The sequence below is a fragment of the Mytilus californianus genome, unplaced genomic scaffold, assembly GCF_021869535.1.
Source record: "Mytilus californianus isolate M0D057914Y unplaced genomic scaffold, xbMytCali1.0.p SCAF_5, whole genome shotgun sequence".
Lineage (NCBI taxonomy): Eukaryota > Metazoa > Mollusca > Bivalvia > Mytilida > Mytilidae > Mytilus > Mytilus californianus.
Genome location: NW_026262701.1, coordinates 78,557,787 through 78,572,498, shown reverse-complemented (window position 1 = coordinate 78,572,498; position 14,712 = coordinate 78,557,787). Strand labels below are relative to the sequence as shown.

The 14,712-nt window shown below is 31.5% G+C and overlaps 1 protein-coding gene across 2 annotated transcripts in view; it reads left to right on the top strand.

The window, feature by feature from the left end:
* Positions 1-516: 516 nt before the first annotated feature.
* Positions 517-14,712, top strand: part of LOC127701475 (uncharacterized) — a 104,705-nt gene continuing 90,509 nt past the window's right edge. The window contains exons 1-2 of one of the 2 annotated variants that reach the window (XM_052205347.1): positions 517-592; positions 12,634-12,719. The gene's annotated coding sequence lies outside the window, so the exon portion shown is untranslated. Of the gene's footprint in view, positions 593-12,633; positions 12,720-14,361; positions 14,519-14,712 lie in introns of those variants that run through there. The other variant, XM_052205348.1, reaches the window with a different exon arrangement.

Sequence of the window (14,712 nt, the reverse complement as noted above, 5' to 3'; positions counted from 1 at the left end):
TAGAACTTCAGTGTAAAAATATGTGTACAACAAAATGTCAAATGGTGGAGGGAGTACCATCACAGTATATAAACAGTACACCGGTTTTACATATGACTGAAGTATATTGTCCCTCCACAAAGGGGTCAAAGCAGAGCCTTATATTATACTATCAGATGTTAATTTCTTAGTTTTCTATTAGGGACCAATATGTAATGTGTCCAGTCATTATGTAGTGTTTTGTCAGAGATTGACGTTTGTATTACACCGTTTCCTTTTTCTCCCCCCCCCCCCCCCCCCTTTTCGGTTATTTTCATGCTCATACCGTTTTGCTGAACCCCCTATCGTATTTTCCCGGCCTCTTTTTCATAATCTTATTCGCATTCTCCATATAATGCATAATATGTTCTCATTTATGTAGAGAGATAATGACAAATGTTGGCCTCCAGCCCAATTTTATTTCGACTTTAAAAACTATCTGGATTTGTGTTTAAAAAAAACGCGGGAATATTAGAGTTGCTTCCCTATAATTTGCGACAACGATGGCGCCAACAAGATCACTTCCGGTTCATTTTCACTTTTCTGTTGACCACCGATGTAAACTAAGTTATGGGTAAGTTTGAATAGAGAAATAGGTGTCAGGCGGTTATTAATATGGAAAAATGAATATGGTCGTAAATGGAACCAATGTTGCATGCTTTACAACAGGTGCAATAATTATACGTGATAACAAGAAAATATGGAACATTTCCAACCAAGGAAAAATAAAAATATGAATGTCATGTCCAAAATTATGGACCAGTTATTTGTAGTACAAATGTATGTGAAAAGAAAAATTATTTTTTATCAAATAAGCGAAGGGCAGCAACTATTTCTTTCATATTGTGTAATGTGTTTTTGTCCTTTACAACAGCCAATATGTTTGACTATTTTATATTTTTATAGTCTGTTATTCAATCATATTATTGGGGGGAAAATGGGCACTGATACTAACCAAGGACGTATATATATATACGTCCTTGTACTAACTAAGTGTGCAATCAAAATCAATTAGTTAAATCATACAATACAAAACTGTGGCCACAAGAATATTGATGCACAGACAATCAATAGTACAAAAATGTATATAATCATGATAGTATAAACATTTATAATGTAACAAAAATGCATACACTGTAGTTGAAGTTAGTAGTTACTTACATGCATATACCTTTACATTATATTGAGTCTTTTTGACAGTACCAGAGATTTAAATAGGGTTAAAGTTAACACTATTCAGTAAAAATCAATCTGGAAAGTGCTGCAAACTAATGCGAAGATTATTTAGGCTTTTAATAAGGGCTTAAATAATTTTTTAAAAAGTTCATAAAATTCTGAGCATTTCCATGAATATAGCAGACATATTGGTTTCCGGACAATAACTTTAGTTTAAGTGAATTGATCTCTATGAAATATTTTAAGAAGGTTCAATACCACAAAAGGAAGGTTGGGATTGATTTTGGGGATGATGGTCCCAACCGTTAAGGAATAAGGGGCCCAAAAGGGGCCTAAAACAAACATTTTTCTAGTTTCAGGATAATAACTTGTGGATAAGTATTTCGATTGCTCTGAAATTGTACCACAATGTTTAATACCACAAGAAGAAAGTTGGGATTTATTTTAGGGGTTATCATGGGGCCTACAGTTTAGGAATTAAGGGCATAAAACTGTTAAAAATCCAATTAAATATGTTTTGTTAAAAAAAATGATAAATTGACAGGGACATGCATAGAAATTTTCACAAATAATTTTTACATTGACATGGTTAAGACTTTGCTTTAAACACTTAAATCTAGGAAAAATCCATTTTCATACAGAAAGAATTGCATCTTTTTTGTTAAGTCATGTCTGTAAGTATTGAATGGTAGCCTTCATTGTACACTGACCAAGAAATGTTAGCATTTACCAGTAATGTCACATTTTGCAATTCAAAATGCTGGTGAAAATGGAAAAGTTTGCTAACAGGAAGACTATTATATTGGTTTATGGACCTAATGAACTTTCAAGGAAATAAATTTTTTTCACTTGAATTTGTTTATAAAAACAAAATATTTGCACCATCGTTAGTGAAAAAAAAATGTTAGCACTGAAATCAAGAAGAAAATAGACTTCCCAATGGTTTTGATCTTCTTTTTTTTTTAAATTCACCAAGTAACTTGTTTTCAAACCTAAATAATGTGAATAAATCTACAAATAATTATCAACCATTTGCTACATTCATGACATTTGTAAGTCAAGAAAATTTTGATTACATGTAGATTAGATCAAAATTTTGGGAGTTTAAATTGATTGATTGTCACCTACTCCCACATAAAAACTTTACATGTACATACATAAAACAGATTGGGTGTTTTCTGGAAATGCTGATGCAAAATCAAAGTGTTTAAATATTGATACATGGAAAACTGTTAATATGTGTACAAGCATGACAGTGCAGTTAAATATAAAATGAGATTTGATCTAATGTGTCCTGAATATGCATGAAATATTTGCCACTGGATGTTAAGCAACAAATAATCAATCAATCTAATGCTGTGTATACTAACCCCAAAAATTCATGTTATTCAAAATACAACTTATTTAGGCTTTAAGTGCTTTTAACATTGAAAGAAGGAAATTGTTCATGTTTGTTTTTTTTACCTACTCAGCAGAATTATTCTGTAAACATTATCAAACAATAGCAATGATTGTTGATAAAATTGTCATTTAAAAGGACAGATAATATATAGATTAGAATAGTGTGAATCAGGTATATTTACCAATGACACCCTTGACCATGTTAACTGTCCTCCTACATGTAAGACAAAAGGGCCAGAAAGTTACATGTAATGAAGTGTTCACAGGTCATACAAGGCCGACTATCTTCTAAAATGGTCTTTAGATGGATCTTGCAGAAAACTCATTCTTTGATTCTTGAATTTTATTTTTTTGGCTATTTGTAAAGAAGCCCTATTGAATTTTAAACATATTAATGCAATTACTATAGTTTACTGTTTTTGCTTAATTGCTGATACTGATTTTACAAAGGATGATAATGAATTTATGGATATTATTTTTTGTCCTCATTGTCAGATGTTTGAACTACATGTATACATATGTAAATACATGTACATGTATCACAAATACAATTGTTCTTTCTGATGCTGTAAAAATATATTTGGTTTACCTTGACACAACAAATTTTAGTAACAAGATGTTATTTGTAAGTTTCCTTTATATTTGGATGCTATTTGAAACTTCCCAGGAGAAAACTTAAATATGTATTTGTATAAAAAAGAAAGAATTTTAAATTAACTTCACTTTTAGTCTTGAAACCAATAAATCTTCCATAACGTCTGTCGTCAACTTTGGCCTTTCATGTTTCTGAGTCAACATATTTTAAAGGTCAATCTGTCTAAACATCATCAAGTTTGTTTGAATTAACCTGGTTTAAACATGTGCATCTTGTAGATAAGTCCAGGGGTGTTTATATAAATGAACATGTAAACAAATGGTGAACGTCAGATGTCCATCCATGATTGCTATAAGTTATTCACATGGCTTTTGTATAATAAGCAAATTACTTTTGTGGTTAGTTATCTTTCTAAGAAACATGTTTAATAATTTTTTCGTTAAAAAAAAAATGCAACAGACAACAATGCTAAAATGTCATAATTCTTTTTCTGATAATGTCATTTGTGGTAATGTATACACATACATCAAACTGCTGTGAAATGGGGCCATAAGGTTTATTTGTTCAGTAAACCTTAAAAAACATTTCTATTTGGATGAAAATTTAGCATTTGGTTAGCAGAAATCAGTTTCATTATCTTGAAAGGTTAACCATTCCATTGAGTACAATGTAGCAGTCTAAACCACACCCAATCCACCAGAATCAGGTCAATTTTACATACATGTATGATCTGAAGAACAAAATATTAAAAGTGTGCAGGGGTGGTTACTGTAATAAGATCTGATAGTAGATTCTACATTCTGATTAAGATAGATTATACTATGATAGAATAAGCACACATACAATGTGTACTATATTAGTAAGAACTGCATTGATACAGATCAAATGTTTCTCAAAATATTATTGTAAACTTTAGCCATTGGCTCTATTAAGAGGACAAGGACAGATTTAAATGTGTAAAGCTTTAATTTTATAAGTCTTTTAAACGTTGATTTATTCAGGTGAAATGCAGTTTGTGTAATAAATTATAACTCTTATTTGTAAATCTTTATCTGATAGTACAATTAAATTTCCCACAGGGTATTACATGTTTATTTGAGATAGTGTAAAGAATTTATCAAAATGATAGAAACGTTTTAAATGTCTTCTTTATTTTGTGGTATGGGCAGGTCAGTTTGTTTATATCTAATTTATCTTCTTTCATTCAGTAGAAGAAATAAAACAAGTAAAACTCGCTACTTTCAACAGTTATTTTTTGAAATGGTAGCTATTTCATAAATTTTACTTAAAGGGGGCTTTAGCTACGAGATACAATGTATACAAAAATTCTACATATGATTTCTTTTTGTTTAATCATTAATGAAAGTGGTATAGTGAAATAATAATTCGCTTTTAGCAGCCAATTTGGTTCCATTTTGTCAAAATAAGCTAAGAAACATCGCTGATGAATTATTCACTTGCAAGTAAATGATTCGACCTCATTGATTCTGTATTCATGTGTCCTCCAATTTAATCCATTAGCTGGAGATGGGTTATGCATGTATTTAGCTATATAAAGGGAAAGAATGTTAACATTGAAAGTGAAACAAGGATGAACCATTTGGTTGACTGATTCTATCCACAAAAAATCATTCTTATTCAGGTAAAAACGATAATATAAAATACTTTTTAACCTACAATATGAAATCAAACAGACCTAGAAAAATCCAATTGCATGTGGTCACTATCTGTTTATATTTATATTTATGTCTGTATCGGGATATATGAACATCGGCAGTTTTCGGAGGTCATCTAGATGGTTAATTAGATGATGTCTAGACAAAAATACACACGAAATGTTAATACGTATTAACGAGTCCATGCATTGTTAATTGTTTATTTTAGACATTGTAATTTGGATTTACTTTTTAGTATGTTATAAATCAAATTTGAGAATTTGAGACAAATCGGTGAACATGAATTCGACAGCTAATGCCCCTTTAATAAGTTACATGTACATGTATGTGATCATGACTGAGCCATGAAATACACGTGCTAGTCTTAAGAGACAGTTTTTGTGTTTAGTTTACTTGTTAAGCAAAAAACAATCCTTTCACAAGTCTAAAGCTAAAAGATTTGTAACAATTTCATTTTTGTACCAGCATATTTCTGAAAATTTTAACTGATCTCCTTGAGGTGTGTGTTTTTATTTGAAAGATTCATAATTACTTATAATGTAATTGAAAGGATAAAACAATATATATATACATGTATCTCAATCCAAAAAAAAAAATGCACTCCTGGATAGATGAAATTATATGTCATTCTTATTTAGGAGGAAAGAAACATTTACTATACAGTTAATTTGAATAATTTTGAAGGTTGGTATTTAATCTTTTTGAAGGACTATCAAAAGATTTATTTACAATGTCAATTACATTGTCTGTTACATCCTCAATGGTTAAAAGTATATTTTTATCTTTTTATAACTTAATTAATTATTGATCCCAAACAATGAAATAAAAGAAATTTGATTTGATTGTTAACATTAATTAGTTATATCATGTACACTACAGTTAAATTATCTTAGATAATGTGTGATCTTAGTTAAATTATCTTAGATCATGGATGATCTTTCGTTTAGTCTTAGATTGAATAATAGTAAATAACATTTGGAATGTTATTAAACAAAAGAGAATGAAGCTCAAACATTTTAAGAATGAAAATGAATTAACTCAGACTGTAAAAACCAAGTTTATTTTTGTAAGTTTTATACGACCGCAAAAAAAATTTTGTGGTCGTATATTGGTATGACGTTGGCGTCGTCGTCGTCCGAAGACACATTAGTTTTCACACTCTAACTTTAGTTTAAGTGAATGGATCTCTATGAAATTTTACCATAAGGTTCAATACCACAAAAGGAAGGTGGGGATTGATTTTGGGGGTTATGGTACCAACAGTTAAGGAATTAGGGGCCAAAAATAAGCATTTTTGTAACTTCCAGACATAGCTTGTGTGTAAGTGTATGGATCTCTCTGACATTGTACCACAAGGTTCCATATCACAAAGGGAATGCTGGGATTGATTTTGGGGGTAATTGCCTCCAAATTTTAGGAATTAGGGGCCAAAAAGGGGCAAAAAACAAGCATTTTTCTAGTTTCATGATAATAACTTGTGTGTAAGTGTATGGATCTTTCTGACATTGTATCACAAGGTTCCATATCACAAAGGGAATGCTGGGATTGATTATGGGGGTAATTGCCTTCAAATTTAAGGAATTAGGGGCCAAAAAGGGGCCAAAAACAAGCATTTTTCTAGTTTCATGACAATAACTTGTGTGTAAGTGTATGGATCTTTATGAAATTGTACTACAAGGTTCCATATCACAAAGAGAAAGCTGGAATTGAGTTTGGGGGTAATTGCCAAAAAAGTTGAGAATAAGGGGCCAAAAAGGGGCCAAAAATAAGCATTTTTCTAGTTTCCAGACAATAACTTGTGTTCAGGTGTATGGATCTCTCTGAAATTGTACTGCAAGGTACCATACCACAAAGGGAAGGCTGGGATTGATTTTGGGGGTAATTCCCTCAAAATTTTAGGAATTAGGGGCCATAAAAGGGCCAAAAAACAAGCATTTTTCAAGTTTCAGGACAATAACTTGTGTGTAAGTGTGCTTGAATGTTGTGTCCATACTTGTCCCAACTGTTCAGGGTTCGACCTCTAAGGTCGTATCAAGCTGCGCCCCAGTGGAGCATTTTATTAATTTAGAAATGTCTCATATGTTTGTCTTTACTTCTGATGTTAGAGTTTACTATACATGTATCTATAATCATTTTAAAAAATAAATACATGTATATGTAAATTCCAAAAGATTAAAAAAACTGCAGTTGTAACTTGGGCTCCATTGTGCATACTTAAGGTAATTAAACATTTTTACACTAAAATCCAAATGTGTATATAAAATTATATACATGTATCAGTTAAAAGACAATGTACATTTATACTTTTGTTTAATTGCTGAATTCGACTGCCATACATTGCAGATGCGTTCAACTCCAATGTTAATTTACAAAGGATTGTCAGATTGATCATTCCTACCGAAGGTAGTTGGTTCTCCTTGGGCACTCTGGCTTCCTGTAACAATAAAATCTGTTCGCCGCAATATAGCTAATAGTACTGAAATGATTTTCATTCATTGTTTTGTCCATAAATTAGGCCGTTAGTTTTCTTGTGTGAATTGTTTTACATTTATCATTTCTGGGCCTTTTATTGCTGACTATATGGTATGGGTTTTGCTTATTGTTGAAGGCTGTACAGTGAGCTATAGTTGTTAACTTCTATGTCATTTAAATCTGGTCTGTGATGGAGAGTTGTCTCATTGGCAAACATACATGTACCACATCTTCTTATTTTTATATATATAGTTAACTTCAATGTCATTCAAATCTGGTCTCTGTTGGAGAGTTGTCTCATTGGCAAGCATACCACATCTTCTTATTTTTATATGTACATGTATAGCATAATCTATCAGATGTTTCTATCATATTTAAATTAGAATGTAGAAATATGCATTTACAGTAGCTTCTGTATGCAACAGGGGATAAAACTAAGCTTTTAACATATATTTAAAATGGTTGTGAAATTTTATACAAAACTTACATTTGAATTTTTTGATATCTTGTTTGATTAAAAAAATATATTAATTTATATATGGAATTTTCCTTCAGTTCTTATTAATATTATTGTATCATTAATAATTTTATACACATACATGTAATTTTTTACAACAAAGTGTTATTTTGAATTGTATTTGTAAATATATCTCAAAATTGTTATCTTTTCCAAAATAGTAGAAACAATATTTATGAGAGGGGTTTTCACAAGCACTTGTTATGTTGGAAGAAAAATAAATTTAGCATATTGAGATTTTAATATTGTATTTCATAAATATAAGATATAAAAATTCAGTAAATTCATGTAAATGGTGATGCAAAGTTTAATTTTAGTCAAGAGTAAGAATTGGAAAAGTTTGTAGTACATGTGTTCTTTTAATTTGAAAATGACTTTGCATTAGCCTTTCGTTTTTAAACTGCTTCGTCAAGTACAGTGTATGCTCAGTATTGTCTTCTCTTTTCCATGACCAACCTTCCCCAATGGTAAGGGGAATAGAAATACTGGTCACTTTCGTTTGATGTTCTTCCAACTGGCAGTAATATACCCTTGCCAAATCTGGGGTCCGTTTGGCTGTATGGGATGTAATAGTATGCAGCCATGTCTGGTTAGAATGGGGACATTAAATCTTATGCCTCTTTGAAGAGAGTGCCATGCTCTCTGCACATTAAGAACCCTTGCAACAACTCTTTGAGGGGTTGCAAGACAAAATTTCTGTCCCTCTCCAATATAGCCCCATTTTCAAACACTTGGCAGTCCAAATTTCCAAGACCTTCACACTGACGCCTTCTTTTACAGGACCTACCTATTATATATATTGTTAATTTGTTCTCGTCCTGAACATGCATGAAATATAAGCCACTGGACGTTAAGCTATCAAAAATTAATCAATTCATTACTAAACAATTCAGCCATTATAGGATTAATAATTGTTTAATATAATTATGTAACTTTTGTTAAGGATTATTTTGGTGTAGTTATACATGTACCTTGTACTTACATGTACATAGATTAGAAATACATACATGTACAGTTTGTATTATAAAGTGCCTAGAAAATCAACCTAACAATGTAAGAGTAGATCTGATTCTTTACTTCCTCCCCAACTGGGCTGGAACATGTACTTTCACATCTCACTTCTATGACAACACCGCCTAGCATTGCGCAGTCGGCTTATCCCCTCCACTAACTATAGCTGATAAAAAATCAGCTTTCATTTCAGGAGGTGTTAGTATTTGAAAAACTGACATATTTTGGGATACCATTAATATAGATTATAATATTTTAAAATTACATGTTAAAAATTCAAAAACATGTATGTGGAATTGAAAACAATAGGTAGATATTTATGAAATTTATTTGACATAACAATATGTAACATAGAAGCTATACAAAACCTATGCATACAAGTACAATAAGGTTAACTTTGTTTTAGTTTCATCCTAGTAAATTGGAATGTTGAAGATTATAATGATTTTAAATCTGCTGTGATTTGGCCTAGTTCTTGTTAGTTTAAATATATTTATATATTCGGAAATAGTTTTTGTCGAGCCTGCAACTTCTGTCACAGAAAGCTCAACATAGGGATATAGTGATACGGTGGGGGTGGCATTACCTAACTTCTCTAAAGCTTTATATTTTAGAAGGAGGAAGACCTGGATGCTTTATACTTTGTATATAGATGCTTTATGTTATGAAGTTTCCGTCTGTCGTATATGTCCATTGTCCTTGACCTCATTTTCATGGTTCAGTGACTACTTGAAGAAAAAGTTAAGATTTTTATACAACTGCAAAAAAATTTTTGTGGTCATATATTGGTATGACGTTGTCGTCGTCATCGTCGTCCGAAGACACATTAGTTTTCGCACTCTAACTTTAGTTTAAGTGAATAGATCTCAATGAAATTTTACCATAAGGTTCAATACCACAAAAGGAAGGTGGGGATTGATTTTGGGGGTTATGGTACCAACAGTTAAGGAATTAAGGGCCAAAAAGGGGAAAAAAATAAGCTTTTTTGTAACTTCCAGACATAACTTGTGTGTAAGTGTATGGATCTCTCTGACATTGTACCACAAGGTTCCATATCTCAAAGGGAATGCTGGGATTGATTTTGGGGGTAATTGCCTCCAAATTTTAGGAATTAGGGGCCAAAAAGGGGCAAAAAACAAACATTTTTCTAGTTTCATGACAATAACTTGTGTGTAAGTGTATGGATCTTTCTGAAATTGTACTACAAGGTTCCATATCACAAAGGAAAAGCTGGAATTGAGTTTGGGGGTATTTGCCCAAAAAGTTTAGGAAAAAGGGGCCAAAAATAAGCATTTTTCTAGTTTCCAGACAATAACTTGTGTTCAAGTGTATAGATCTCTCTGAAATTGTACTGCAAGGTACAATACCACAAAGGGAAGGCTAAGATTGATTTTGGGGGTAATTGCCTCAAAATTTTAGGAATTAGGGGCCATAAAGGGGCAAAAAAACAAGCATTTTTCTAGTTTCAGGACAATAACTTGTGTGTAAGTGTATGGATCTTTATGAAATTGTACTGCGAGGTTCCATATCACAAAGGGAAAGCTGGGTTTGAGTTTGGGGGTAATTGCCCTAAATGTGTAGGAATTTGGGGCAAAAAAGGGGCCAAAAAAACAAGCATTTTTCTAGTTTCCAGACAATAACTTGTGTTCAAGTTTATGGATCTCTCTGAAATTGTACTGCAAGGTACCATACCACAAAGGGAAGGCTGGGATTGAAATTGGGGGTGATGAATCATAAGGGGGTTCAAAAATTGGGGGGGGGGGGATTTTTTTTTCCTTTTTTTTCTTTAAAATTTTCCATTTTAAATTGGTTATTTCTGATTTATATATAAAAGCAAATAATAATGATATGGTTTGAATAGGTAAATTAAAATTTTTTAAGTTCTTAGACCACTTTCATTCTGTGTCAGAAACCTATGCTGTGTCAAATATTTAATTACAATCCAAATTCAGTGCTGTATCAAGCTTGAATGTTGTGTACTGGCCCCAACTGTTCAGGGTTCGACCTCTGCGGTCGTATCAAGCTGCGCCCCAGCGGAGCATTTTATTTGAAATGTTAATTTCTTTCTTATTATGAGTAATAGGATAACTATTTTTAGTGTGTGCATACCTTGCAAGGTCCTCATGCCTGTCAGACAGTTTTCAAATGACCTTGACCTCATTTCATGGATCAGTGAACAAGGTTAAGTTTTCGTGGTCAAGTCCATATATCAGATACTATAAGCAATAGGTCTACTATATTTGGTGTATGGAATGATTGTAAGGTGTACATGTCCAACTGGCAGGTGTCATCTGACCTTGACCTCATTTTTATGGTTCAGTGGTCAAAGTTAAGTTTTTGTGTTTTGGTCTTTTTTTCTAATACTACAGATGTATATGCAATAGGTCAACTATATTTGGTGTATGGAAATATTTTATGATGTACATGTCAGTCTCGCAGGTTTTATTTGACCTTGACTTCATTTTCACAGTTCATTGCTCAGTGTTAAGTTTTTTGTGTTTTGGTCTGTTTTTCTTAAACTATATGCAATAGGTCATTTATATTTGTTGTATGGAAGGATTGTAAGGTGTATATGTCTCTTATGCAGGTATCATCTGACCTTGACCTCATTTTCATGGTTCATTGGTCAGTGTTAAGTTTTCATGGTTAAGTTTGTTTCTTAGATACTATAAGCAATAGGTCAACTATATTTAATGCATAGATTGATTGTAAGGTGTACATGTCTGTCTGGCATGGTTCATCTGACCTTGACCTCATTTTCATGGTTCAATGTTTAGTTTTCTTGGTTAAGTGTTGTTTCTTAGAAATTATAAGCAATAGGTCAACTATATTTGGTGTATTGAATGATTGTAAGGTGTACACGTATTTCTCGTTTGGTTTATCTGACCTTGACCTCATTTTCTTGGATCATGTTAAGTTTATGTGATACTTGTAGTAAAGCTTTATATTTAGGACTAGCAACATAAAATCAATGGTTAGTAAAGAAGGCGAGACATTTCAGCGTGTGCACTCTTGTTTATTTTACTTGAATGTATGCATATATTCTATGCTAAGTGGAGTTACACAGTTGACATTAAAAAGAATTATTTTATTAAAAGATACCATTTTCCATATTTTAATCAGTTTGAAATTAGTAGAAAAGTCATGTTGACATAGACCAGATACAATGTGTATTGATTAATATGAATTGAATTAGATTTGTCAGAAGCTGACATATGACAATGCCACAGCAAACCAAACAACATAAAAAGAAGGAGATATTGAGAAGTTAAATTTTTTTTTGTATGACAATAGACCAGTGTCTACTGCATGTACTGTAAGCTAGAGAACTGTATAAATTGCCCAGCTATGTTGAATTTAACACACTTTAAAGTTCAGAAGAATGTGGTTGATTTCTCGAAAGTTTTGTTTTAGTTTATGATGATTTCAGGTTTTGATTTTCGATTTAAACATTCAGCAAATAGTAAATATGCTACTATTTAGTTTTACATGTACATGTATATATATATACATGAATATATCTATAAATAATTAAAGAGACCAGATCTACACAAATTCATAGAACTTATTTTTACAAAAAAAAATGTAAATAAAAGTTAATTTTATCATGGATAGAATATTAAATTACTTCAGTGTAGTCTTGTTCCTTTTGTTTTCATCTACACATCTTTTATTTAAGAAGGTTCAAATAGTTGTGAGATGTACTAGTATACGTAGTACCTTGATTTTTATGGTTTATTTCACTTTTTATGTTAATTTTATTTCAGATGAGAATGACTGATATTTCCCAAGTAATTTATACAGATATGTGATACAAATGTTTTGTGCATTAGAGAAATTGGTAAATACAAAGGTAATTTTAATTTTATGTCCTTAAATCGTCAAATATTTTTCACCCATTCTGCACCTGTTATTATATATATTGTTCACTGGCACCCAACTGATAACTTGCAATTGTTGATATATATATTAACTAGTAGAATTATAAATTTGAGAGAGGACTCCAGTAACAGTACCATTGTTACTGTTATGAATAGTATCTCTGCTATTCAATCATATTGGAGTGAATACAAGTCTACAACATTGGGTGTTAATTAGTAAGAACAATATCTGTTGTACAGGGATACAGAATGATATCTGCATGCTACAAAATTTAAATGTTTTTTGTGCCCTGTTGCAAGGTGAAGGGGGCATTAAGTGTTACTCTTCTGTCTGTCTTTCCATCTGTCCAAAAAGTATTTTCACATATTATAAGCAAGCTTTAGCGGGGGCATTCGTGTCCTCAGACACATTCTTCTTTTATTTCAGAAAAGCTTATATAATTAACTTAGGAAAAAAATATATCTTTTCTATCCCTGCTAAGAAACCATGTGTACACCTCAATAGGGCATTCATGTACATATACATTGTATTCTAGATCCTCCTATATTAGCTAAAACTGCACATTTATAGGAGACCTGCTATTTTTAAAGTTTTTGTGATATAGGGCAGGTGTAACCTCATAATTTATTATTCAGAAAAATCAGAGTTAATAGAATATGTTGCATAGATGTAGTTTGGAATCTGTAATCCTCTTTAAATACAAAATTTTTTTGAAACATGTCAAACTTGTCTTCACAGAAGGAAAGAATTTTTTCCCTCATTGTATACATGATTTTACTGAAGTTCCATATGGTGCCATATATAAAATGCCTGTGGCTCTGTGTATAACACATGTGAAAAAAAAAGATTTTTGTCTGATGTCTATTTCCCAAGTGTTGCTCATAAATGTCAAGTGTGCTGTTGTAGTTTTCATCATTGTTACTATATCATGATTTCATGTTTATTGTCACATTTGCTAATTAAGTTTGGCTAGTAGTATGAGAAACAAGAAATAAGTAAGTTCCTAAGTTGTAGCTGCTAAACTATGCATTTTCATGGCACATTTGATGAATAAGTGGCATATTAAACCAATAGAAACATGTTTCAAAGCATGTAGATTTCATATAATGTAAGAACAAGAATTTCTTCCTCATGCATCGATTGAATTTCAATAAAATGCTTTTACAAATGTATAATGATTTCAACTTGCATCTAGCATTTATGATAAGAATAGTTTTTTTTTGTTCCTAATTACATTTCAGTAATATTGAAAAGACTGCATGGTTGTCAATTTCCTGTGATAAATCATTAAAAATTGCAATGTACATACTACTTTATTTGATAAATGGCCTTTCACATATACCAGTAAAATAATTTTGAAATTGATTAGACTTTTCATGTTGCAGAATGCAGTATCTTCCTTAAGTAGTTTGTGATTTTGATTTGCTTTTTACATCCTTTATCTACTAAATGTTCTAATCTACATGTATAATTGTCATGTTCTTATGTAAACTCTAACATAAATGATTATCAGTGACCATGGTCCCGGATCTACCGATGGTCTTATCTTCGAGACGGACCAATCCTGTCCAAGAAAGTACTTGTAGACACTTGTACATGTATGTGTATATGATGCCACAAGGAAATGATGTATATATATCAGTTACAGATATAAATGTTTACAATTATGAAATGATTAATCAAAATAGGTAGACTTTCAATTGGTGTTTAAAGGAGGAAGTCAGTGACAGTTTGAAAATTAACATTAATGGAATACAGTTATAAATAATGGTAAATATTTGATCTAAATTGTTTGTATACAGACTTAGCAGAATGGTTAAGGATTTTACCCATACTATCATACGGTTATGTATTAAATCATTTCCACTATATGCCATGTTGACATTTATTTCTTTGCACCATTCTAAATGATTTATTGTACTGCATGTGTACTCATTTATTTTCGTGGAGTGTGAAAAAATTGT